The 24646-nt window shown below is 44.7% G+C and overlaps 1 protein-coding gene across 1 annotated transcript in view; it reads right to left on the bottom strand.

Annotated features, from left to right (window-relative positions):
- The window catches only part of SELENON (selenoprotein N), a 31106-nt gene extending 8554 nt beyond the window's left edge, over positions 1-22552 (bottom strand). Inside the window, exon 1 of the mRNA XM_085628885.1 lies at positions 22477-22552. The gene's annotated coding sequence lies outside the window, so the exon portion shown is untranslated. The remainder of the gene's footprint in view (positions 1-22476) is intronic.
- Between the last annotated feature and the right edge of the window lie 2094 nt (positions 22553-24646).

Here is a 24646-nt window from a genome sequence, read left to right as displayed (position 1 = left end):
TCTGCAATGTCATGTCTATTCTTGGAAAACACAGTCAAGACACTGGCCTTCGCAACCTTTGCATTGAAGCAGACATGATAGCAGAAGGCTCAATAACATCAGTACGAGAAAGGCGTATGTACAATTGTGTAGTTCCAGTACACAAGTGCAAGTATGAAGTAATGTTGAGACTGGCTTGGTTGGAATCTATCCCCCGGGTGGAGAAGAATTACAAAGAGAACATTCAGGTTGTCTACTGGAAATTACATCCCCAACAATTCCTGGATGCCTGCTGAGTCAGGTTTGCTTCCATCTCCTGTTCGAAAAGTGAAACATCTTGGGGTCATGCTTGATGATCAACTTTGTTTTTCTGGACAGGTCCATCAAATCACATCTTCATGCTTCTATCTTTTGAAGATACTTACGAAAGTTTTTCCATTCATTTCATTAGACATGGAAAAAACTGTCATAGTCGCTTTGATTCTGTTGAAGATGGACTATTGTAATGCTCTCTATTTGGGAACTAATAAACATCTCAAATCAAACCTTCAGTCTCTGCAAAACATAGCAGCTCATGTGCCTCTAAAAATCCCAAATTTAGCTCCATATGGAAGAGCATTAGGGACCTCTACTGGCTGCCCGTTCAGGAGAGGGTAACATTTAAGGCCTTGAGTATTGTACACAAGGCACAGCATAGCTCTGGACCACCTGTGTTTCAGAAGACCTTTGCCTGGCAGGCCCCCTGATGTGCCTTAATATCAGCTACCGCTAGGTTGGTGGTTATTCCTAAGGTAAAGAAGGCTATTTGGTGTGGCAGAAGTCTTTCCCCCCTGGCTTGCAAGCTACGGAACTCCATGCCTTTTTCTCTGAGGTCTCCAAGAAATAGACTGCGTTTTAGGAAATCCTTGAAGACTTGGCTCATTGCTTCTAGTGTCAAGTAGGTTTTTCAATCAGTTGGCAGCATATTAGTGCTAAGATGCCTCGGCATTTACACGCTTTGGAAATAAATATTACTTGCTCCTTCACTGAGGATGTTAATGACTTTGCAAAATACCTATGCAAACGAATATTAGATTACGTTTTGCAGAATGCTGCCTTTGCCGAAGTAAAACAGCTATGGGATGAATTCCTGGAACATCTTCGTCATGACAATGTAGATCTCTTTTCAATTTGAGTGTCTTATGTGGATATTGATGAAAACGTCTTGCTGGCTCTGCTGCGTGCTGCTCGAGACAGAAACTGACATCTTGCCGCCATATGCTCTATGATCCCATGGTGTTTTGTGTATGACAGGATGAACTGTGCTATATATCTGCCTGTATACTATATCGAAATGACATTACTTGCAGGAAAATATCCAGGTACACCACAACTTCATCAACAGATGATTTTCAGTTCAACCGTCAGATGTTAATCTGTTTGGGCAAATTCTGGTTGATCAAATGGTAGAGAGAACAGTCAAAGACACACAGACTCCGGGTTGTATGACAAGGTTCAACCTCAAGCCAGGTGCTGTGGAAAGATATAGGATGGCTGTACACACAAGCGCCTTTCTGGGGTGGATAAGGGAAATGGTTTGTATCATCAGATCTTATTCACGCAGACCAACATAAGTCACAATTTGAAAAAGATGAAGATACTGTTACAAGAGCTGTTAGTCTGGTTCCAAGCTGGATAAATCCATTTGTTGGGCCACATAATCTCAGTCTCGCCAAAGCAATAAAGGCATCACAAGACATAATGAAGGCACATGAAATAGGGGAACAGTGCTATACAGACGTTAAACTTGAGCGACTTGAGAATAATACGCCTATTAAGAAATTTAATGACACAATGAAAATAAACAAAATAAAATCCTTCACTAACATGTCCAAGAAGAATGCAGTAAACAGCAGTGGCAGGACACTCACCATGAAAGAAGACAAAGCACTATTTGGTCAAATCATTGTGAAAGCACAAAATACGAACCTTCAAATGGCGGATGTACACTCTCGTCCCTTAGGACCTTTACCAAGGTCTTTCGCGCAAGACAAAAAAAAGCTGTTTTTGCAACATACTTGCAGAAAAGCGTTACCCCTGCTGAGGAAATACTTAGAAATTCAGCCACGCTGATTGATGGTATCGTCCTTGTTCAGAGAATAAAAGGAATCAAACTTTGGTGAGGTGGCTAGGTCTGTCTTGTCCATGGCTTTATTGGAAGAAAATAGGAGTCAATGGATCGATGTTGTGTTTGATACACACAATGAGACTTCTATTTAGAACAGCGAAAGGACAATCAGAGGGGAAGAACTCTAGTACCAGTTACAGAGCATCTCACCTTCCCAGATTGTCGGACAGGGGAAGAAATTCCAAAGCCAAGTGACGTAAGGAATACAAAAACTCTCATCGCATTTTTTGTTAATGAATGGAGGAAACCACAGTATGTTGTAAAAACTTGAGAATAAAACACTATTTGCGATCTGTGAAGACAAATGCAACAAAATCACATCTGAAGGGAAATACGGAGTGCCAGATCGCAAAAGTACACACGAAGAAGCAGATGGTCGTTGGTTGCTGCATGCTGCACACACTGCTAATGAGGGTTATGAGGCAGTAATGATAAGCTCAGATGACACCGATGTGTTTATTATGTGTTTGGGATTCCATGACAGAATCATGGCTAAATTGTTTCTGAAATGTGGTACTGAAATAAGCATGCAAATCCATGACATTGGGAAAATAGATTCAACTCTTGGTCAAAATGTTTGTCGGGCTAGGATAGGTCCCCATACATTTACCAGATATAAGACAGTAGGGACATTTGTGGGAAAAGGAAAAGTATGTGCATTCAAATTCCTGTCTGCCAACAGGCATACACAGAAACATTTTCGCAGTTCAGAAACAAATGGGATATCTCTGACAAACCAATGTCCAAATGAGAGCAATGCTCGTTCTTGCTGTATGCACCAAAATCTTTGGTTCATCACGTGAAAAACTTGATATCACCTATTCTGTGCAAGGAAGGGTGAGATAGACAGTCATCAACTTCCACCTGGCAGGGATTGTCTGAAGGAACATGACAAACGTGCGAATCATCAAGCCGCTATAAGCAAGGGATGTCTTCTGAATGATCCACAGACACCTAGTCCAAATGGGAGACAGTTGAAGTTGGAAAAACACGAGGGAGCAGAGCAACTAGTAATTGACTGGATTGAGGGGCAGCCGGCACCTCAGGCTGTCTTAGATCAAATAGCTTGCAACTGCATTAGGAACTGCAAACTGCCAGTACCTGTCTGCTGTCTAAATGACCTCAAGCACAGTGACATGTGCAACTTCCCGCATGTGAAAATCAACAGACACAGATAATGATGACACCTATTCATCAGAAGAAGACTATGACAACAATGAATGTGAATGATAAAATCGTGTTTATGTTCACACATGACATACATTGCCTGTATAAGATGTAACTAATATTATTTGAAATTGTAAGTAAAAATTATGCATATAATCTATACTATATACATATACTAATATATGAGGAAACAATCGTTTTATTGCTATTATTTTAAGGAGTATATTGTAATTATTACAATTAATAATCATAATTATTTTTAAATAATATTGAATTTAAGCAATGTGGTGGAATTAGATTAATTTTCCCACACATTACGATGCATTTGTATGCTAGTTATCAAAAATGTGAAAAACTTTATTTTTTTCGGCTATGGTTGCTAATCCAATTATATCAAACAAAAGGCAAAGAGTGATGACTTGCTATTTTTTTTAATCTCCAAGCATCCATACCTTGCAATTAAATCATGTTAGAGCCCATCCCCCCCAGAGTGGTACCATAAAAGATGCGATCAAACCGCTTCCAGATAGAAGATTATTTTCAAGTCAGAATAAAGGAAAGCACAGTGTCCCTCATCACTGGAGCACATTGAAAACAGGCAGGGACTACTATATACAAATAGAGAGATGGGGCATCGAAGTGAGGTGGTGAACCTAGAAACAAACTTTACACCATGCAGATCCTTCACCATGCAGATGCCTTCACCACGTATAGTAAGTGTGTGTACATTTTTAGGTCGAACCTAGCGCAGCGCGCATGCGCTGTCGAGGAGAAGGCCTCTTGGAATCACTTCAGACTTTCTGCAAACTCATGCGTGTGGTGTTCGATTTTCCACACATGATATTGGCCTTTGCGTTGGCTTTCAAAAATGAAAGCACACAATTGGCCAAAGGCAGGTGCATGTCCAACCTTTTCTGAAAATGTTTACTCCCACAGCGTTTAGCTGTCAGGAGCGAGCAACGGCGCGCAGTGTGCCATCTGTTGTGGATCATGTTTCATTTCAAGACCTTGCAGCTTTCCTTACAAGGGGCGTCCCCTCCACCCCGGCCAAGGGACAGATCCCACCGCCGCAAGAGTGCTAGCTGCTTTTCCAGCACTCACATTCATGACAATAAGATACTGACAAGGCGCGTCCCCTCCACCCCGGCCAAGGGACAGACCCCACCGCCACAGAAGTGCACGCTTCTTTTTCCAGCACTCGCATTTCATCTATGTCAGTACTCTCTTCCTGCACCGTTATCGTTGTATTAGTATGTTATCGTCAAGACATTTGCTGTACTCTGTAGTTGGCCTCTATAGTCGCCTCTTTTTCGGTACCTTCTTAAAAATTGACCGCACCTGTTAACATTAGCGTTTTTTCATCACCGTGGTGCGTGCTTCCTTTTACACCTCTGCGCAGCTGTGGTGCGTGCTACTTTTGACATCTCTGCATAGTGCACAGCTGTGGTGAGTTTCCTTTCCCCACATTGCTTTTGGTGCTCGCAGGCCCTTGCTGGGGGCTTAATTTGAGCCAGTGTCTGTTGGTGCGCACATAGGCACTTAATTATAAGCACTTGATTTTTGTGCGTGCTTGCTGGCACCGTCTGCTAAATAATGCCTCTGCGCAGCTGTGGTGTGTGCTTCCTTTCCCCCATTGCACAGTACATGGCTCCAAAATTGAACGCACCTTTTAACAGTCACGTTTTTTCACCACCGTGGTGCTCGCTTCCTTTTACACTTCTGCGCAGCTGTGGTGCGTGCTACCTTTGACATCTCTGCAGAGCGCACCGCTGTGGTGCGTGCTTCCTTTTCCCACATTGTTTTTCGGACTCGCTTGATCCAGGGGCATAATGCAGGGACTTGCTGGGGGCTTAATTTGAGGCGGTGTCTGCCGATGGGCACTTAATTATTAGCACTTGCTTTTTGTGTGTGCTTGCTGGCACCAGCTGCTAAATAATGCCTCTACGCAGCTGTGGTGCCTGTTACCCTTCACATCTCTGCACTTTGTCCAGCTGTGGTGCGTGCTTCCTTTCCCCCCATTGCACAGTACACAGCTTAAAAATTGACCGCACCTTTTAACACTCGTTTTTTAGCACTGTGGTGCGCACTTACTTTCACACCTCTGCGCAGCTGTGGTGCGTGCTACCTTTGACATCTCTGCACAATGCACAGCTGTGTGTGCTGCACAACAGTCACAATGCTCTACAACACATATTAAAAACGTTAACAAACCCAATAGCTCTGTCTAAACACTTATAACGCACCAAAAGCGAGTCCTATTGGCTATGCCAATGCTTGTTTTATTTGTAAAGGGAGGTAATTGTAGGGTTTAGGGGTGGGCAGTGATAAAGGGGCTTATGGGTAAATTAAAAACAAGGGGGTGTATTAAATATCGTGTGTATATATAATTCAAAGCTGTAATACTGTGCCTGGAGTGGTAATTGGCTTTTGTCATTTTATAGCTCGGCAAGGACAGCACTGTGCTAGTCCTATGCTTAAAGACTTTGCTGTACAAATGGCAAAAGACTTTGTCCTTTTCTTTCTCGGCGTGGATGACCCTGTGCTAATCCTATGCTTAAAGATTTTGATAGAAAAACAGACATTTGAGGTGAGCAGATCTAGAGTGTCGCTGGTGTTGAGAGTGCTCCATACAGGAACTGCTTTCCACCTAAACTTGAGAACTACCCAGAGTTCTCTGCTTCTTTTTTGTGTGTATATATATATATATATATATATATATATATATATATATATATATATATACACACACACACACATACATATATACACACACACATACATATACACACACACTACTGGCAGTCGCCAGTAGGTAGTTATAGTTAGGACCTATTTTCCATAGGAAATCCGCAACATTCTATTTGGAATAACGTTGACACATTCTATTTGGAATAACGTTGACGCCGATTGATGAATCTTCGTGAAATTTTCCAAACTTTTGGCCAGCTGATTCGTCAAGTGGGGGCCGAAATAAAAGGGGGGTCCCAAAACACGTTTTCCCCATAGGACCTGTTGACGCAGCTACAGCCCGAACTGCTGAACGGAATTACACCAAATTTGGCAAAGAGGTAGACCTCAGTTCAGACTCATGCCTTTTGCTTAAATGGTGTAAATCAGTTCAGTAGTTCCTGAGAAAATTAGAGTTAAAAAGATAGATATATCTGGGCAGAGCCTAACCACACATCTCATCGTGAGATCTGATTGGCTGTCAGTACTTCATCCAAGAAGTGTTGGCAGCCATCTTGGGACCAATATACATCATAGCACCTCATTAAAAAGCATTGCAGTTAATAGAAGGTTTTAAGACTTTAGTTACATTATAAATCATTTGTTGATGGCACCATACTCATTTTAGGAATTGTGGTGTGTTCTAAGGTGATTTTATGTGAAAAAGCCTTCTGCTGTGATATCATGAATCATGTTTGAGAGAAACACTATTTTCTCATGCTTTTCCCACAGAGGTTTGGAAGGTGATCTATAAGCTAAACTGAGAGCATATTTTCTGTAAATTCCCATTATCTTTCTCAGTCATGTGAGAATGAAGTCTGACATTCTCAGTAAAACAAGTACATCCAACAAGGGCAGACTGTCAGTTGATTCCTTTGTGTTCTACTGCAGCTTCACAGAGTGTTCTAAAGAACAACTAGAGTGCTAACAGTCCTACTTATGACAAACGTATTGCACACCTGAAGCCATCTTGATTGGAATAAAGTGGTAACTCTTAAAACATTTAATTTAAAAAGGAACAAAATGAGGGGGTTCATTTTGCCATAGAAAGTAGGATTAGTGCTGCAGAAAGAAAAATTAGGGCACGTTTTGACTTCTCAAATCCTCTTCTATTTCATTAAAAAATTCTGACATGCAGACTGAAACATGCACTTTCAATACCAGCAGCAGACTTCCCTGGTGAGCAGCAGCTTTACTACAGTGATCTAATAAGCAACTAGAGTGCTAACATTCTGAATTTATGGCAAATGTGTGACACATCTGAATGCCTTCTTGATGGAATCAAAGTAAAAAACTGAAAGTATTTCCTACTGAGGAGACTGTAGTAAATGAGGAAATTAGTAAACTTCATGACAAATAAGTCTCCCAAAATGGCCACCAGAGACAAAAGAGCCCAAATGTAGCACAAATATCACCCAGATGTAGCCCAAATATAGCCCATGACAGAATGTCCCAGAGTGTTCTAACGAACAACTAGAGCGCTAACAGTCTTACATATGACAAAAGTATGGCACACCTGAGGCCATCTTGATTGGAATAAACTGGTAACACTTAAAACATTTAATTTAAAAAGGAACACAATGAGGGGGTTCATTCTGCCACAGAAATTATGATTAGTGCTGAAGAAAGAAAAATTAGGGCACATTTTGAGTGACTTCTCAAATCCTCTTCCATTTCATTAAAACATTCTCATATGCAGACTGAAACATGCACTTTTAATACCAACAGCAGACTTGCCTGGTGAGCAGTAGCTTTACTACAGTGATCTAATGAGCATTAGAGTGCTAACATTCAGAATTTATGGCAAATGTGTGACAAATCTGAATACCTTCTTGATGGAATCAAAGTAAAAAAACTGAATGCATTTCCTACTGAGGAGACTGCAGTAAATGAGGAAATTAGGAAACTTCATAACAAATAAATCTCCCAAGATGGCCACCAGAGACAAAAGAGCCCAAATGCTGCACAAATATCACCCAGATGTAGCCCACATGTAGCCCAATGACAGAAGTGTGCAAAACACTTATTTTTTGTGTATTTGCAGTTTTATATAGTGCAGACTTGTCAGGTATTGGAGTGCTTTACATGAGCATTGGTTACATCACAGAAGATCAAATTCATTTCGGTTGTAGACATGGGGAGATTAAGTCATTTGACCAGAATCACAGAATGTTGAGCTGAAGCAGAAACTCCAACCTGGTTCCCCAGTAGCAAAGTCTGCAGCTCAGGAAGTAACACCACATCCTCTCCCCTAAGTGCAACATTTAATCAAGTGGTCAACTGGATGAAAAAACAAAGATTACAAATAATGTAAAAGTTCTTTGTCGCTATTTGAAAACTCAGAAAATATGTCCTCATTTTAGTTTTTTAGAGCACTAACCATAATTTTGATGCAAATAAGACCCTCTCATATATGTAACTTCTAAAGGAAATGCTCTAGGTATTACAGTTTTGATTACAATAAGATGACGTCAGGCGTTCCACACTTTTGTAATAAATATAGAATGTTAACAATCTAGGCCAGGGGCACGGACTCTGAAAATTGAAGGCAGGTAGGAGAGTGCAGAGGCAACAATTTGACCACACTGGGCAGGCAGGAAGGGCAGTGGCAGCACAACAGACTATGGAGGGCAGTGGAAAGGGGGGCAGGGGCAACAAACCAACAATACAGGACTGGCAAGAGAGGCTGTGGCAATATAATAAACCATTGTGGGCACAAGGAAGAGGCAGTGGTAGTACAACCATACATGCCTACAGACCCGTTTCAGCCAGGAAACGTCCAATGTTTTTAAGCTCAAATGGGCTTTATTTGATCTGTCTCCTGTCTACAATCTCCTCTTTTTCAATGTAACTCAAAGGGGAAAATCAATACCCCGTTTTTTTTTCAAAATCTCCCTCTTACCAGGTTCAAATGTTCGCAAGTATGGTACATTGGATCATGGTAGGCAGGAGGAATTGGGGTAGGGACATGGACTTGGATAACAGAGGACAAGAGGGACATGGAGAGGTGCACCAAACTGACCCCACAGGGCAGGCATCAGGGTTTGCAGCAGCACAATACACCACACAGGGTATGCGGGACGGGAGTGCAGCACAACAATCCATAGAAAGCAATAGGGAGGGGACAGGACCATGCACATGGACAACAGAGAACAGAGGGGGGGGGGGAGAAGAGGCAATGGTAGCTAGCTGACCAGAATGGGCAGACAGGAGAGAAAGCTGCAGCATAACAGACCATAAAGGGCAGGGGGGACGGATCTGGGGCATTACAATGGAACAGACAAGCCAGGAGGGAGGGAATAGGGGTATGCACATGGAAACAAGAATGCTGGGGCAAGGGGGCAGGGCAGGAGCAGCAAGATGACCATGGAGGTCAGGCAGGATGGGCACTAGAAACAAGACACACCATGGAGAGCAACAGTGAGACTATGATGGCATACACAGAGACCATGGAGGGAAGGTGGGAGGGGGTCAGGGGCAGCTAGCTGACCACACAGGGAAGGTGGGAGGGGCCATGGCAGCACAGAAGACCATGCATGGCAAGCAGGAGGGTTAGTGGCAGCACAACGGCTATGATGGGCAAGAACGAGGGTGCAGGGGCATGCACAAAGGACCATGGAGGATAGAAGGGAGGGTCAGGACCTGGGCACAGACAAGAGAGTTCAGGGGAAGGGGCCTCACAACAGACTGCGCGGGGCAGGCAGGAGGAGCAGTTGCAGCACAACAGACCAGGGAGGGCAGAAGGGTGTGGCAGTAAAATGGACCATGGAGGACAGGAGGAAGGGGATAGGGGCATGGCATGTGGACAGGTAGGGTGGAGGTGGCAGGGACAGGTTACAGTCATCTGACAATGCTAGGCAGGTGGGAGGGGAGTGGCAGCTCAACAGAACACTCAGAGTAGATAGGAGTGGCAGGTCCATTGAACATGGTGGGCAAAAAGGAGGGAGCGGGGGCATGCACAAAGACATCGGAGGGCAGGGGGAAGGAGAATAGGGGTAGCAAGCTAAGCACAGAGGCTAAACAGGAGGTCAATGATGGGCCATAGAATTGGGCAATGGAGGGCAGGAGGAGTGGACTGGTACATCATGCTAAATGGAGGGCAGTGGCAGCACATCAGACCATGCATGGCAGGAGGGAGGAGGCTAGTCCATGGATTCAGACAACAGAGGATAGGGAGGAGGTGGATGGGGCAGCAAGCTAACTGTTCAGAGAAGGTGGGTATTAGGAACTTTATTGTTTTTAAAATGTGAACAAGTATGCAGCATAATGTCACTTTTATTCAGGAAGAAGAGGACGTTTGTGACTGTGACTCCGGGCTCACTTGGTAGAAACACCCCCTGACCCTCCACCCCCATCGCCAAATGTAATGCCCGTGAAAAGGGTAGGTGGACGCAGTGTTATATAGAACATAGTCCTGAGAGCACGATTGAAAATGAAAACTAGATATAGTATATGGTATAAACTATGCACCAAAAAGTGTGATATAAGATGAACCGGGGCGTGAAATATAATATGAAATACATTGTGCGCAATGACAGATTCATTGGAGAGCGCGAGATAGCACAGGCACTAGCGCGTGCTATGCGATATGCGCCTGGGAGTGTAATATGCACAGGGCAGTGTTGTGTAACCTAACTAGTCTCTAAAGTTGTAATATAAAATATGTGTTGGGGAGTGTAACGTTGCATATGCACTGTGACAAAGATATGGATCCCAGATTGTTATATGTATGGCATAGCGCTGTGCGTTATAACATAGGCATCGAGAAAGGCACGTTAGATGGGGCAATATAACCCGCGCGAAGGCAAGTGTGGCATGACATATTCACGGGGTGGTGGTACAGTGCACATGGGCTATAGAGTGTCATAGCATACGCACTAGCTGGTGGAATACAACACAGAGGTGTGTGGCACTTGGCGGGCACTGGTGGGTGTAACACAGCATTGGGCTCAGCCAGGAGCACGCTGTGACTCTCAAGTGAGGTTCGTCTCCTTTCCAGAGAGTAAAATAAAAAGTATTACACATCCGGCGGTGGATGTGTGTTTTATTATCTGTGAGGGGGTTTCTTGCATAGTTTGGTCGAATTTTTGTCGAATCCCCTTGGAATGGCTAGGTGTGCGTGTGTATTAAATGTGCCCGTCTAAAGCTACCCATGTTTGTATAAATAAACGACAAGGGTGTCTACTTGGAGAGTACCCACCGGCGGGGGCGCCGGGATTAGGCACGGTAGGGCGTCAGACACGTCAGAGCTTCACTAGCGGTGTAAATACATTCCACGTGGATTCATTGTATGCATAGTCGCCTTTTAATGAATATCACGCAAATCGTCATGGTGATAGGTACATACGGTTTGTCCAGCATGTCCTAGGTGTTTCTATAAATATATATTTTTTTTTAAATAATAAAAAACAAAGGCCGGCTCCGGGGAATGGGGTCCCTGGGGCCATAAGTGTTCTGAGGAGGGGGGCAACGCAGCCCCCTCCTAAAGAATACAAAAAGAAAAGGCCATGACCCGGGGGAGTTGGGGTCCCCGGGGCCGATTAAGGCCTTGGGAGGGGGGCCACGCGGCCCCCTTCCAAATTAATTCTTTTCAACAGAAAAAAAAATAGGGTGCAGGCCCTGGGGGATGGGGTCCCCAAGGCCAATAAATTAGAAAAAGAAGGGGGGCCACACATCCCTCTTTCTTAAAAAAATAAAATAAAGGACCGGCATCGCGCCGGAGGCCACGCCCCTCCTTGCAGCACTCTGCAAACGCGCCCCCTGGCCAGTTGTAAGTTGGGGAATTAATTCCCCTTCAATACTGAGGGTCCCCGAGGGCCAACTAGCCCAACAGGTATCTCCAGTATGCGCCAGGGAGCTGCATTGCAGACAGGTGTTCTGAGGCCACGCCCCTTTATACACCTCTATGCAACGCAGCTCTGTGGCGCTTACTGGAGGTACCTAGTGGACTAGTTTGACCGTAGGGACCCTTAGGATTCAAGGGGACTTAATCTCTAAACTTAGAACGGCCACAGGGCGCGTTTACCCAGTGGTGAAGGGAGGGGACGGGGCCTGAGGTGACGTGTGCAAACACGCCCTGTGGCGCGTTTTAAGTTGGGGAAATAATTCCCTTTCAATCCTGAGGGACCCTGGGGGCCAACTAGCCCACCAGGTGCTTCCAGTAAGCGCCACTGCTCTGCGTTGCAGAGAGGTGGTGCAGGCCGTGCCCCTTTTTACACCTCTCTGCAATGGGACTTACTGGACGTATCTAGTGGGCTATTTTGCCCCTAGGGACCCTCAGGATTCAAGGGGACTTAATCTTCCAACTTAAAACGGCCACAGGGTGTGTTTACACAGTGGGGAAGGGAGGGGACGGGGCCCTGAGGTGACGTGTGCAAACACGCCCTGTGGCGCATTTTAAGTTGGGGAAATATTTCCCCTTCAATCCTGAGGGACCTTGGGGGCCAACTAGCCCACCAGGTGCTTCCAGTAAGCGCCACTGCGCTGCGTTGCAGAGAGGTGGCCTAGGCCGTGCCCCTTTTTAGGTCTCGGCTCGAAGGCTGCGCTTGCGCAGTCTCGATCCGAGATTTAATGACTTGGAGAAGAGGGGCTTGAACCCGCCCCTCTTCTCCCCTGTTCTCCATTGGCTGGCCTCTTCAATGCTGGCCAGCCATTGGAGAAGAGGTCCCGTCACTCCGATCAGGCCCCGTCCTTTTCGGATCGGGGGGCGTGTTTTTTGCAGAAAGTCTATCTCCTCCAGCCAATGGCAAGAGGAGATAACAGCAAAACACGCCCCCGAATCCGAAACCGCCGCTGCCTTTCTCCGAGGCATTTCTGCTTCGCCTCGGAGAGAGGCGGTGGGGTCCCGGCGTCCGGATGCATTTGTTAATTGGCGTTTCTGGTAGGAGTCTTAATTGGTGAGTGAAAACTTTTCTTTCGCAGTCCGATCCGGGTTTCTTTCATTCGTCTGACTTGTAGTATCCGGCTCCTCGGAATTCAAATACTGTGTCACTCGGCGTGTGTGATGCTGATGAGAAGTGATTGGCAACTTTATCTTCTGCTTTCCACAAATGTAAACACTTGCTGCCATGTTTGACGAGCGTAGCTTGAAGGTGCACTTCCTTTAAAAGCATGTCCATTTCATTCTTGTGATCCGAGGCAGCCAACTTTCTGAAATTTAAATGATACTACGGGGATCTAAAGTTATTGAAAGATGGCGGTATAATTATTCAGTATTTTTGCTAAACTACCTTACATAGTGCGCATTAAGACGCACATCGGTACGCAAAGCCACGCACCTGAAAATACAATAACAGGCTGTTAAGGCAACCAGCAGTATGCTTACTACATGCGTGTTTTTACCGGGAAAAGAGCCCCTGTGCAACCGATGGAATGCGTAAGCACTTTGGCACAGCTGTCATTGGCCAGAAAAACCGAATTTATTAAAACTAACACCGACTACTTCCTTCCACAAAACTGAGCAGGGCTCCGCAGCGGCGTAACGAAACTCGAGGGGGGCGCTGTAAAGTGCACGGAGGGGGACTCCACGCCCTGGCTCCAATCCAGCATTTTTGCTAAGGGGGGGCTTATGTTATGCCACTGGGGCCCCCGGTCTGCGTTGGAGACGTTTACCCCACTACCAGAAGGCCCACGATGGTGTATCCTGCGAATTAATGGTGTATTAAACTCCACAAACGTGCTAACGAAGAACAAATGTTCCACAATTAACAAATATTTCTTAGTGCCTCAGAGGGGCAGTAGAATACGAGAGATAGTGGAGGAGAGAGCAGTGTAGGGATATGTAGGACGTGCGGGTAAGAGTATATTTTGGTTCACTGCGATACAGTTATGTATTTCTCTATTGGTGTCAGTTACACATTGTTTTGAAAAGCGCTTGATTTGAGCTCCCTTTGCCAACTTTCAATAAAACGTTATTTGTAGAGCGCAACTTAATACCCGGGAGGTATCTAGGCGCTGTGCTGCAGGCATCATTCAAAGACCCAGGTGTTGGTGTGTGTGTTATGTTTTTGTTTTAGCACTCGCTCTTCATCTCCTTGGTGTCTGGGACCAGCATCCCTCCTCAACCAGTCACGTGCAAGTGCAAATTTGACACTGTTGTAACTGGGTTACATAGCCATTTAGGTGTTTTTACGAGTCTGAGTGTTTCTCCATTTGTAGAGCAATTTCATAAGGCTTAGGGTGGGTGCGTACTTGTGGTGGGTGAATGAGAAGGGTATTTTTAGCCAAACACTGATTTACTGTTGTTGTGTAGGGGTTGAAATTGAGTTGGTATGCAATGTTACTGTGGTACTAAGTGGGTATGGAGTCTGCTCCATTTCAGTGCTTAATTTGTAAAAAAATAAAAAATAAATTAACCAGAAGTGACAGGGCAGTCTGCATGGCCTAGGTGAGGCGCCCCTAGGGGACCCTCTACAGTCTCTATGCCCTAGGTACTCAGGAACCATTTACTAGGGCTTATTATATGTAATATTGAAAAAGCTTCCACTTTAAGCCCTGGTGACAACACGATGATGTTGCTGCTCCTGAGTTTCAACAGAAGGGAAATCTTTAAAGGTTACAACGGTAAAGCTAACTTCTCCACTAGAGAGAAGTGAGCACGCACGTCAATGTGCCTGCTGTGACACAAAACTGACAAAAAACGGACCGCTGGTGCCAGGGCACAAAACAGAGCCCGATAGAGACCCGTTTCGAGGCCCTAGTTAATAAAAAAACTGCCGATGCTCTTCACTGGTGAGACCCGGCCCTCTTAAAGCCCTGGCTGTAGCGTATATGTGTGTGGGAGGCTCTGTGTGTGTGTGGGAGGGTGTGTGTGTGTGTGGGAGGCTGTGTGTGTGTGTGGCTCTGTATGTGTGTGTGGGAGGCTCTGTATGTGTGTGTGGGAGGCTCTGTGTCTGTGTGGCTCTGTGTGTGTGGGAGTCTGTGTGGGGGTAACTCTGTGTAGAATGCTCTATGTGAGTGGTGGGGGTAACTGTGTGTAGGTTGCTCTGTGAGTGGCTCTGTGTGTGTAGGTGGCTCTGTGTGTGTGGGTGGCTCTGTGTGTGTGGGTGGCTCTGTGAGTGTGGCTGTGTATGTGTATGTGGCTCTGTATGTGTGGGTGCAAATGCAATAGGTCTCGCATTGCAGAGTGATTAAGCTATTGACATTGTAAATAACAATGCCGTTTCTTTAAATGTTTTAAAAACAAAAACATACAAGAATGTCATGAGCAATGCCAACAGCTCTAACTTTAACAATGCAGAGACCATTGCATTGTAAATGCTTGTTACATCTCTCTGCAACGCAGCTCTGTGGCACTTACTGGAGGTACCTAGTGGGCTAGTTGGACCCTCAGGATTCAAGGGGACTTAATCTCGCAACTTAAAATGGCCACAGGGCGTGTTTACACAGTGGGGAAGGGAGGGGACGGGGCCTGAGGTGACGTGTGCAAACACGCCCTGTGGCGCGTTTTAAGAGGTAGTTTTAATCCCCTGCCCTATTATATACTAGGGGTTACAGAGGAGGTCATGCTAATCACAGGGGGACCCCAACACATAGTGTTCCCTAGTGTATGTAGGTGTTTTCACTGTATTCTGAGTGTCTTTTAACATAGCACTGGCTCTAGGACTGGTTAGGCAGACTCAGTTACCACCAGTATCCGTCTGAAAAAGTTGAGGGTACAGGATGATTTTGAACAAGGCTTCTTTCTGCTCTTCTGTTTGTTCTTTCTGCACGTTATCCTTCTTCCTGCACTTTTCTTCGTCTTTGAGGACTTCTGTTGCTTCTTTCTGCATTTCTTTTTTTTCTTTCTGTGCGTTTTTTCTTCTTTCTTCACATGTCCTATCTCTGTAGGCATAGTTAGAAATTAGCATTTAAAAAACCTTAAAAATTCACTGAAAAAAACATAGGTTTCAGGGGCGTTATAGTTAGCTGGACTTTTCACTCGTACAAGACCATTGAAATTCCCCCGTTATAGTTAGTTCAGCTAACTATAACTCACGCACCCGCAATGCACTGCTCATGACGTCACATATTACATCACTCATGACATCACTGATGACATCATCCTTGTGCTAGAGTGGCAGACCTCCTCTCCCCCTAATATAACCTTTGATACACACATTCAAAAATAGAAACTAACATTTTCAAAACAATGGACATACCAATACCAGTTACAACAACCTATTCAGTAATTTTAAGATCCACATACACATCCACTCATTCACCAACAGTCCTATACAGTCACTCATACATGTACTCACTCATCATATGTACTCCTACACCTATACATCCTGTTACACAACACCACTCATCCAATGAGTTACTCACACACATAGTCACTCATGCTAATAAAGAATCAAACATCCATTTACTTGCATACACAGTTATACACACACCACCACACTTACTTCTACAGAAACTTACACATACTTAGTCTTTTAAACAATCACTTATAGAAACACATACTTATTCATACAGGAACTCTTTCAATCTCTCACTCTCACATATACTCACTTATATACACCAATAGTCACATATACTAGTTTAACACATATGTAGTTACTCATAAAGACACTATTGAGACAGTCATTCACTCCCTAACACACCCATGCACACACTCATCCACCCATACAGTCCTGCACACATGCTGTCTTCAACACATAGAAACAGTGAGTCACTCATTCATGCACCTATGCACTACGTAATACCCCCCACCGAACCATACAGACACTCATACTGATACTCAAAAAACCAACTAATAACCTATATAGACACTCATGTAGCTACTCACCAACCCATGCAGCCACTTATACACAAAGTGAGAGACTGATACAGATATTTACATATTTAAACATTACTCACTAAGCCATGTATTCACTAAGATACACTTAATCAGTCAGTTATAAATCAATTTTTCAAAAACAAATCATCCATTTAGACACTTATATACCCATTTATTCTTCCATCGACCTTGAGATATACATATATAAAACATACGTAATTTTCAGAAAAACACACATTCACTGGATGATGTCATCAGTGATGTCATGAGTGATGTCATTTCAGATGTCATGAGTGATGTAATATGTGATATCAGCAGTGCATTGCGCGCGCGCAAGTTATAGTTAGTTGAACTAACTATAACGGGAGAATTTCAATGGTTTTGTACGAGTGAAAGGTCCAGCTAACTATAACGCCCCTGAAACCTATGGTTTTTTCAGTGAATATATATATATGTGTGTATCTCCCCACACACACACACACACACACACACACACACATATACCCTTAAAAAAAAAAAACAGGTTGCAGGGACGTTATAGTTAGGGTTAGTTTTTCCTCATACAAAACCATCCCCCACCAGTACTGTGACAGGAGGCGTGATGCAGAGGGGTGGAGAAAGGGAACGTGGCCTCCAGCGACTTGCTGGTGTTTTTCGTAATTATTTGTGTATTCCTTTTATTCAAGGAGGGGCAAATTTCAGCCCCGGGAACTCAATCCACCGGGGCCCAGCCTTTAAAAAAAAAAAATGTTTTTAATAATTTTGAGGGAGGGGGTCAAAAGGACCCTCCCCGGGCCTATTTCAGCCCCGGGGCCACCCACCGGTACCTGGCCTCCCTTGTGGGGGCCCTGGTCCCAGCCAGGGCACCCACTCAGTTGGGGACCACGGGGGGAGCCGCAAGGCCCTCGCGGTCCCTGCCAGCTCCCCACGTCCTGCGGGAGCCGGCATTGCGTTGAGAAAGAGGGAGCTGCATGTTCAGCAATTCTGCTTCGCTTTAAGCAAGTGAGAGCATTTTTAATGCTCTCAATTGCTGAAAGGGGAGCACTGTTTGCTATGGCTTGGCCGGAGAGGAAAAGCTCCCGCTAAGCCATAGCAAACAGGTATGTCCCAGGGGTGGGCACCGTGGGACATAGCAGGAGCCGGCCCTGGGGGGTGGCGTCCATCTAGGGCTCCAGAAGGGGAGCCGCGTGACCCCCTCCAATCTTTACTTGAGCCGTGGGGAGGTGGTGGTCCCCAAGGCTGTGGGGTGCCCTATGGGCCCTTGCACAAATTAAATTTTAGTCCCGGGGAGGTAGCGGTCCCCAGGGAGGTGTGCAGCTCCCCCCCCCCGCATTAATGTATTTTGCCACGGGGAGGTGGTGGTCACCGGGGTCAGGTCGCACAGGCGCCACCGCATAAATTTCACATTTTGCCTTGGAGAGGTGGTGGTCTCCAGGGCACAGGGATTGCAAAACAGGCAACCCTGCACTTTTATTAAAAATAAGCCCTGTTCAGGTGTTGGCCCATGTGGTATGATAAGCCCCAGTGGGGGGGGGGGGGCTTGTGCGTCCCCCTCCTCAATTTATACAATGCCTCTGGGACCTGGCCCATTCGGGGGATGATTCAGAACGAAGCCTGGAGGTTCACACTTCATTTTTTTTACATTTTCAGCTGAACTTGCGGATCCTTTGCAACCTCCCCCCCCCCCGAAGTCTAGGGGGGTCAGGGTGTTTTGCCCTGCCTTTTTTTAACGTTTTTTCCAGTGACTCAGTTCAACTGAGTCACACGATGGTTGCTGACACTTCCTTGTTTGAAGTGTTAGCAGCAAATCAGATCTCTGCACAAGATCACGGGAGGCGGCGCAGATTGGCCAGGTCTCCAGTTGTATATCTGAAAAATATTTAAATAACTCTGCAAGTACTGAACGGATTTGCACCAATTCACAAAAAGGTCGCTTTCTGAAGCAACACCTACCTTTCTGCCAAATTTGGCGTAATTAAGTTCAGCCGTTCGGGCTGTAGCCATGCCTAAAGTTTACTATGGAAATTAACATGGGGAAAATGCCTTTTTGGACCTCCCCTTTTTCTCTGCCCCTGTTTGATGGATTATCCAAAACTTTCAAGACACCAGTTGAAGTGAGCTCGAACTAGAAAATTTCACGAGGATTCGTCAAACGACACCAAAGTTATTGGCAAATGAAATAATGCTCTTCCTATGGAAACGACATCCTAACTGTAACTACCTACTGGCAACTGCCAGTAGGAAAAAAAAGTTATATATTATCGCTCCAAATTCCTTTCTTCTTTTTAAAAGAAAACCAGCACTCGCATGGCGGGTTGCAGCAAATTTCATGTATTTTGAACACGCAACAAACAAACGTGTTTCGGAATCAATCCTTCGTCAGTGTTTACAGTTGACACTGCGAGGCAGCATGTTTTTAAACGTCATAGCTTCGGACATTGAAATAAAAGAGGGATGGTGCTCGTAAAAATGCAAGCGCCATTTTGTAATGGTATTTTTACAATCTCATTAATGCCTGATTTTATGCTTATATAAGCACATGACGATTCTTTATGCATCAAATTAATTTTTTGTCACAGTATCATCAGTAATCGTGATTGGCATATGCAATTACCATTAACTCAGAATAATCTTGCCGTGTATCGGCGACTGGCAATCATGGATGAGTATTTATTTCTGAGATCAATGAATCCTATACTACCAACATTTTACCATCTGATAAAAATTAATAAGGACTGTTTGAGACCACCAAGGAGACCTATAGTTTCTTCCCTGGGCAGTCTAACGGAAAACCTTCCTAGATTTGTAGATCATTTTCTTTTTCTGTCAGTTTTACAATTGTCATCTTACATTAAGGATACTACTGACATTATCAAGCATATCGAAGGAATACACTGGCACCCATCATGCTGCCTCGCAGTGTCAACTGTAAACACGGACGAAGGATTGATTCCGAAACGCGTTTGTTTGTTGCGCGTTCGAAATAAATTAAATTTGCTGCAACCCGACCCCGCGAGTGCTGGTTTCCTTTTGAAAAGAAGAAAGGAATTTGGAGCGATAATTTATCGAGGAGCATCGCCGCGACAGAGCACCCGCCTTAAGAGTGACGCGCTGATTACGGTGCAGAGGAGCGGGAGATATATATATTTATATTTTTTTTTTCTTTCACTTATTTACCATACATGTAATCTCCATGCATATTAATGGCATGCGCTGTAAAGGCATGCCTGGTAAAGACATCTGTCTGGTAAAGGCTGCATGGAAAAGGCATACTTGAGAAAGTCATACAACCTGTGAGCCAGATGAAAAGTTATTCAAGAGAAATGTGCAGGCAGGAAGAGGTAGGACTGAGGCAACAATGACCAGTATGAGGCCAGTAAAGTGGGCACGTGGGACACAGGGGAAAAGTCAATGTTGAGATGGACAAAAGAGTGAGACTTGGATTTAGGAGAGAACGCAGGATTGACGGATGAAATGACAACCTCCACCTCCAGGTTTTGAGTTTGTCCTCCGTCATTACTGTGCCTAGTGGCACAGACAACTGATAATAGTTTGGTTCAACAATTAAGCTGTAATTGTGCTACACACAGTTTGAAGAAACCACTGCTAACACGCTCTGTCTACTTCTACATTACTTATCGGAGGAATAAAGACCTGTCTTCTTCCAGATACTGGACTCGACTGAATCCCCTCCAGCAAATACTGATTTGTATAAGCTGCTTGAGATCCCATCACCACACTTCTGCTTGCAACTGTATGCTGTGCTTACATCTCGCTGCACCAACTATGGAGCACACGCTTTGGTCCTCAAATGACACCAAAATTCAACACTAATAGATGACTTACCAAAACACTTCGACCAGCCATGCATTACAGCTGTAGTAATTACGTACCAGGCCATTCAAGAAAGAGCTCTTATATGACTGTTACAGAAATACTACAATACAAACCTGACAGTGGCATACTTTTGACTGCTGTTTCATAAAATGACTGCACAAAATGGCAACCATGTGTTTGCTACTGCTACTTATTATTATTGTACTTTCACTTATAACCAAATTCCCTCATTGATCAGCGAAGGACTTTGTAGGGTAAAGCTTCACTCACTTATTGAATGCATTTTCAGTTACTTTTTGAGGGCTAGGCCCTGTGTAGTGACCAGACTAGTGTGCCTTTTATATAAGCATGGAGCCCATGTAGCGGGACTTTAGACTGTGTTTTTCTTGTATAATGTATCCTCTATTTTACCCAATTGATCCCTACCTTCCTAATGCTTTGTATAACACCCTTAATCCTGTTAAGCGCTCGGATACCCTCACGGGTCTGGTTTGCGCTCTATAAAACTATAAAGTCAAATAAAGAAATAAAAATACTTGGATTCTGTTCGTGCAAGCTTTGGTATTTCAATAAACCTAGGCACCTCCTACTACAGACTCCTGAAGATCTACACCCCTCCTTGTTCAATATTTTTATCATTCCAAATCTTTGCAGTTTATGTGTTTTTAAGCCACACACTTAATTACATTGACCACGACCCTTTGAGAGACCCCCCAGTTTTTTCATCCCACTTAAAGCCCTGCAGCCAAATCCCCACTCAGTCAACCACCCCTATTCTACAAGCAGACGAGGTTCACATGCGGTGGTGTATATAACGCGTAATAAGGTTTTTAATAAAGATATTCCTACAACCAAGGAAAACTGCAAAACAAAACAGAACTAACAAATGCAACTTGATAACAGGGTAGCACAAGAGAAACCAATGTATATGATGGTTAAAATAAATGGAAAAAATAAATGTGTAAAAGCTAGTTTTTTCACTTTATATATGTAATGCAGCAAACACATTACAAAACCATTTCAAATGTATTTGAGCTAGTCAGGCTACTCCTAAATCCTTATTAAAGCAAACAGGAGCAGAATCAGCATGTTTAAAAAGAATAGAGGATTTTACCAAATTCCGATTAGCGCCTCACGTTTCCTGGGCGAGTAGCTCACCCACTTGGTATCCTGGAACTATTTCTGCTATTTATCACATTGCACAATCAGGACTACAAGTCCCATAAAGCATACGAAAAACAAAGACTGGATAAAGTTCCCAGGCACGGACCTCGAAAACTTGAAAGCTCCATCTTATTCAAGGACGGCACTTCCGGACACGGGAAACAGTTACAAGTGGATGGTATCATTGTGCGGTGCCCACAATGCATTTCATTTTTTAATGGGGTTCCCTGGAATAATTTTTGATTGATTTACACTAGGCCAATTATAGCCAGTACGTAAAAAAAAATGTAGCTGACATCATTCATGTTCCCTATAATGCACATTAGTCTAGTAACATCGATTTAGAAATAAAGCTAGTTCTTTGCCTTCTCCTGTATCCCACGGCGCCAAACATGCCCCGGAAACGAGCGTCAGATAGTCCCTGATGATGAGATGCAGGTTTTACATGAGAAGTGAGAAAAAAAAAATGCAAAACACGTTAAAGTTGAGGCGTATGATTGCCCACGATTCGAACATCACCTCTCTAAAGCAGCCATCTTCTTAAACCGGGCATTCTGTGCGTGTTCACAAACTAATATCAACCAGCTAACAGAGTAGCACAATATAAACGTTACACAACTAGAAAAATACTGTTTGTTAACCGCACAAACGATAGCCGAAAGAAATCACGACTTACCCCTCCCAACACACGCAGACTTAGTGAGCAGTCAGTGAGAGTGAACAGCGTTTGTGCTACAACGTACCAACGCAGGACAGCCAAGAAGGGCGGGGGGGGGGGCGACTGAGAATAAATATTTTGGTTCAATGAAATATTATTCTCGTGGCTCATCGATGTCGTTTTGTGTCCTTCAAAAGAAATGTACTCTTATAAATGGATGGGAAGCGTCCTCTGATCTATAAAGACGTTGCAAGGGTTAAAACTCCCATCAGATCACCCCCGCTATAAACAAGCTGAGTGGTATAGTCCGAAGAAAAAACGGGACTTCTGGAGCTCTGCAGCTGTTTAACACATTTTTAGGAAACAGAACTGTAACTATGTATCAACGTAGAGTTCATGCAAACCACACAATGGCCAATTTGGGCAAGCATGAAATTGAAGGACCGGTGTATGTAGAGGCTGCATTCTTCTATTTTAACCTACGTTTTTAATTTCCTTAATATAATACCTACCCGCCCCCACCGTTAGCTGTAGCAATTATCCCTTCTTCCGGGTGCAGAAGCACTTAACTGTCTACCCCCAAGGCAGTGATGCCGCTGAACATCTGTTCAGTGTTCCAGAGCCCCTATAATTTCCCCCATTGGCTTACTCCTAGAATGCACGTAGTCCGGATGCCTGCAAGCTAGAGCCTGTTGTAAAAGACTGCCCTCTTTCGTTCCTACTGTCACCCACCCAAGTACTATGTGTTGATAGCATTTTTAAAGTACTTTCAAATGCGATACTTGAAGCGCTGTACGAAAAACGAACTAAAAACAAATGCAATCGATATGTGTATCGTCGTGCAATTTGATGTTTTCAAAAGAAAACGACCCCTCTCTGCTAAACTTCCGACTTTTAAGAGACATTTGTGACGACGTCACTCCAGGAATGCACATCGTTTATGAGGCGTTTATTCATACACATATACATTTAGATAATTATGTAGCAGCTGAGTACACAACGTAAATTCTGCTGGGAGAGTTTGAATGTTATTGTTGTTATCGATGTGGAATAATTGTATTTTTGACTAAGAGGTGCAATTAACCAAAAATGTTATTTTTCAATAGTCACCTCCTGGATCTCGGGTGCACCAGCTCTGCTCCCTGTTCAACCACCCATGGCGTCCCTAGAGTGTTGCGTACAGTTTCAGGGGTGTAGCTTCCATTGGTGCAGCAGGTGTAGTGGCACCGGGGTCCAGAGGTCTGAGGGGCACACTGAACCCTTATTATTGAAGTATTTAGCAATTCAAACAGTAGACAGGGATCCAATGTTCTTCCTTGTACAAGGGCCCGTGACGCACTGACTACTATACTGTAGTTTTTCACTCGTTTTTTTCCTCACTTCTATCTCCCCCCTTCAGTCTCCTTCTAGGTCTTTCCTCCATTTTATGTCGTTTCCCCCTCATTTCAAGCTCCACCTTCACTCTCCTGTGTCTTTCCTCCGTTTTTCACTCGTTTTTACCCTTATCTCAATCCCCCCCCTTTCACTCTCCTGTGTCCTCTGTGTCTTTCCTCCACTCTTTCTTGCACTTTTGCTGCCTTATTTGCACTTTTCTCTCTCGTTTTGGCTTTTTTCTTTTGCCCTTTTCAGTCCGTTTTCCCCCGCCGCTGCTGCCCCCGTGGCCCCTCCCCCCCAGCACCACCAGTGCAACGGCCCAATTCAGCTCCCCTACCCGCTCCTGCATCCCAGCTGTCCAGCCCTCCACGACCCCTACTTAATGGCGGAGCGCCAAAGGCAAGCTCGTCTGCACCCGTCCGCGACCCGACTAGCGCCAGGAACCCTGGATCTCTGCACCGCCAACGCTACGACCCAACGGCACACCACGCTCTCAACCCAGGCCGCAACAACTGCAATCTAGCATCACCAGCCGACACCCACGGACCCTTCAGCTGTCACCGCTGCCGGCACACCTGCAGCACCGCCAAGACCACTGACCCAGCGCAATCCGCCCGCAATACAACTGAACCGAAGACCCTGCAATGCATTCTCCTCGACGTCCGATCCCTCCACAAACACGCCACTGAAAACTGGGACCTTCTCGACAGCACTACCCCAGATGTAGCATTCTTTACCGAAACCTGGACCAACACCACTTCGGGACCGGACATCGCCATTGCCATTCCCCAAGGATACAAGATCTCCAGGAAGG

Source organism: Triturus cristatus, chromosome 10 (genome assembly GCF_964204655.1).
Source record: "Triturus cristatus chromosome 10, aTriCri1.1, whole genome shotgun sequence".
NCBI lineage: Eukaryota > Metazoa > Chordata > Amphibia > Caudata > Salamandridae > Triturus > Triturus cristatus.
The sequence above is the reverse complement of the archived record's forward strand: the minus strand, read 5'-3'. Positions and strand labels throughout refer to the sequence as shown.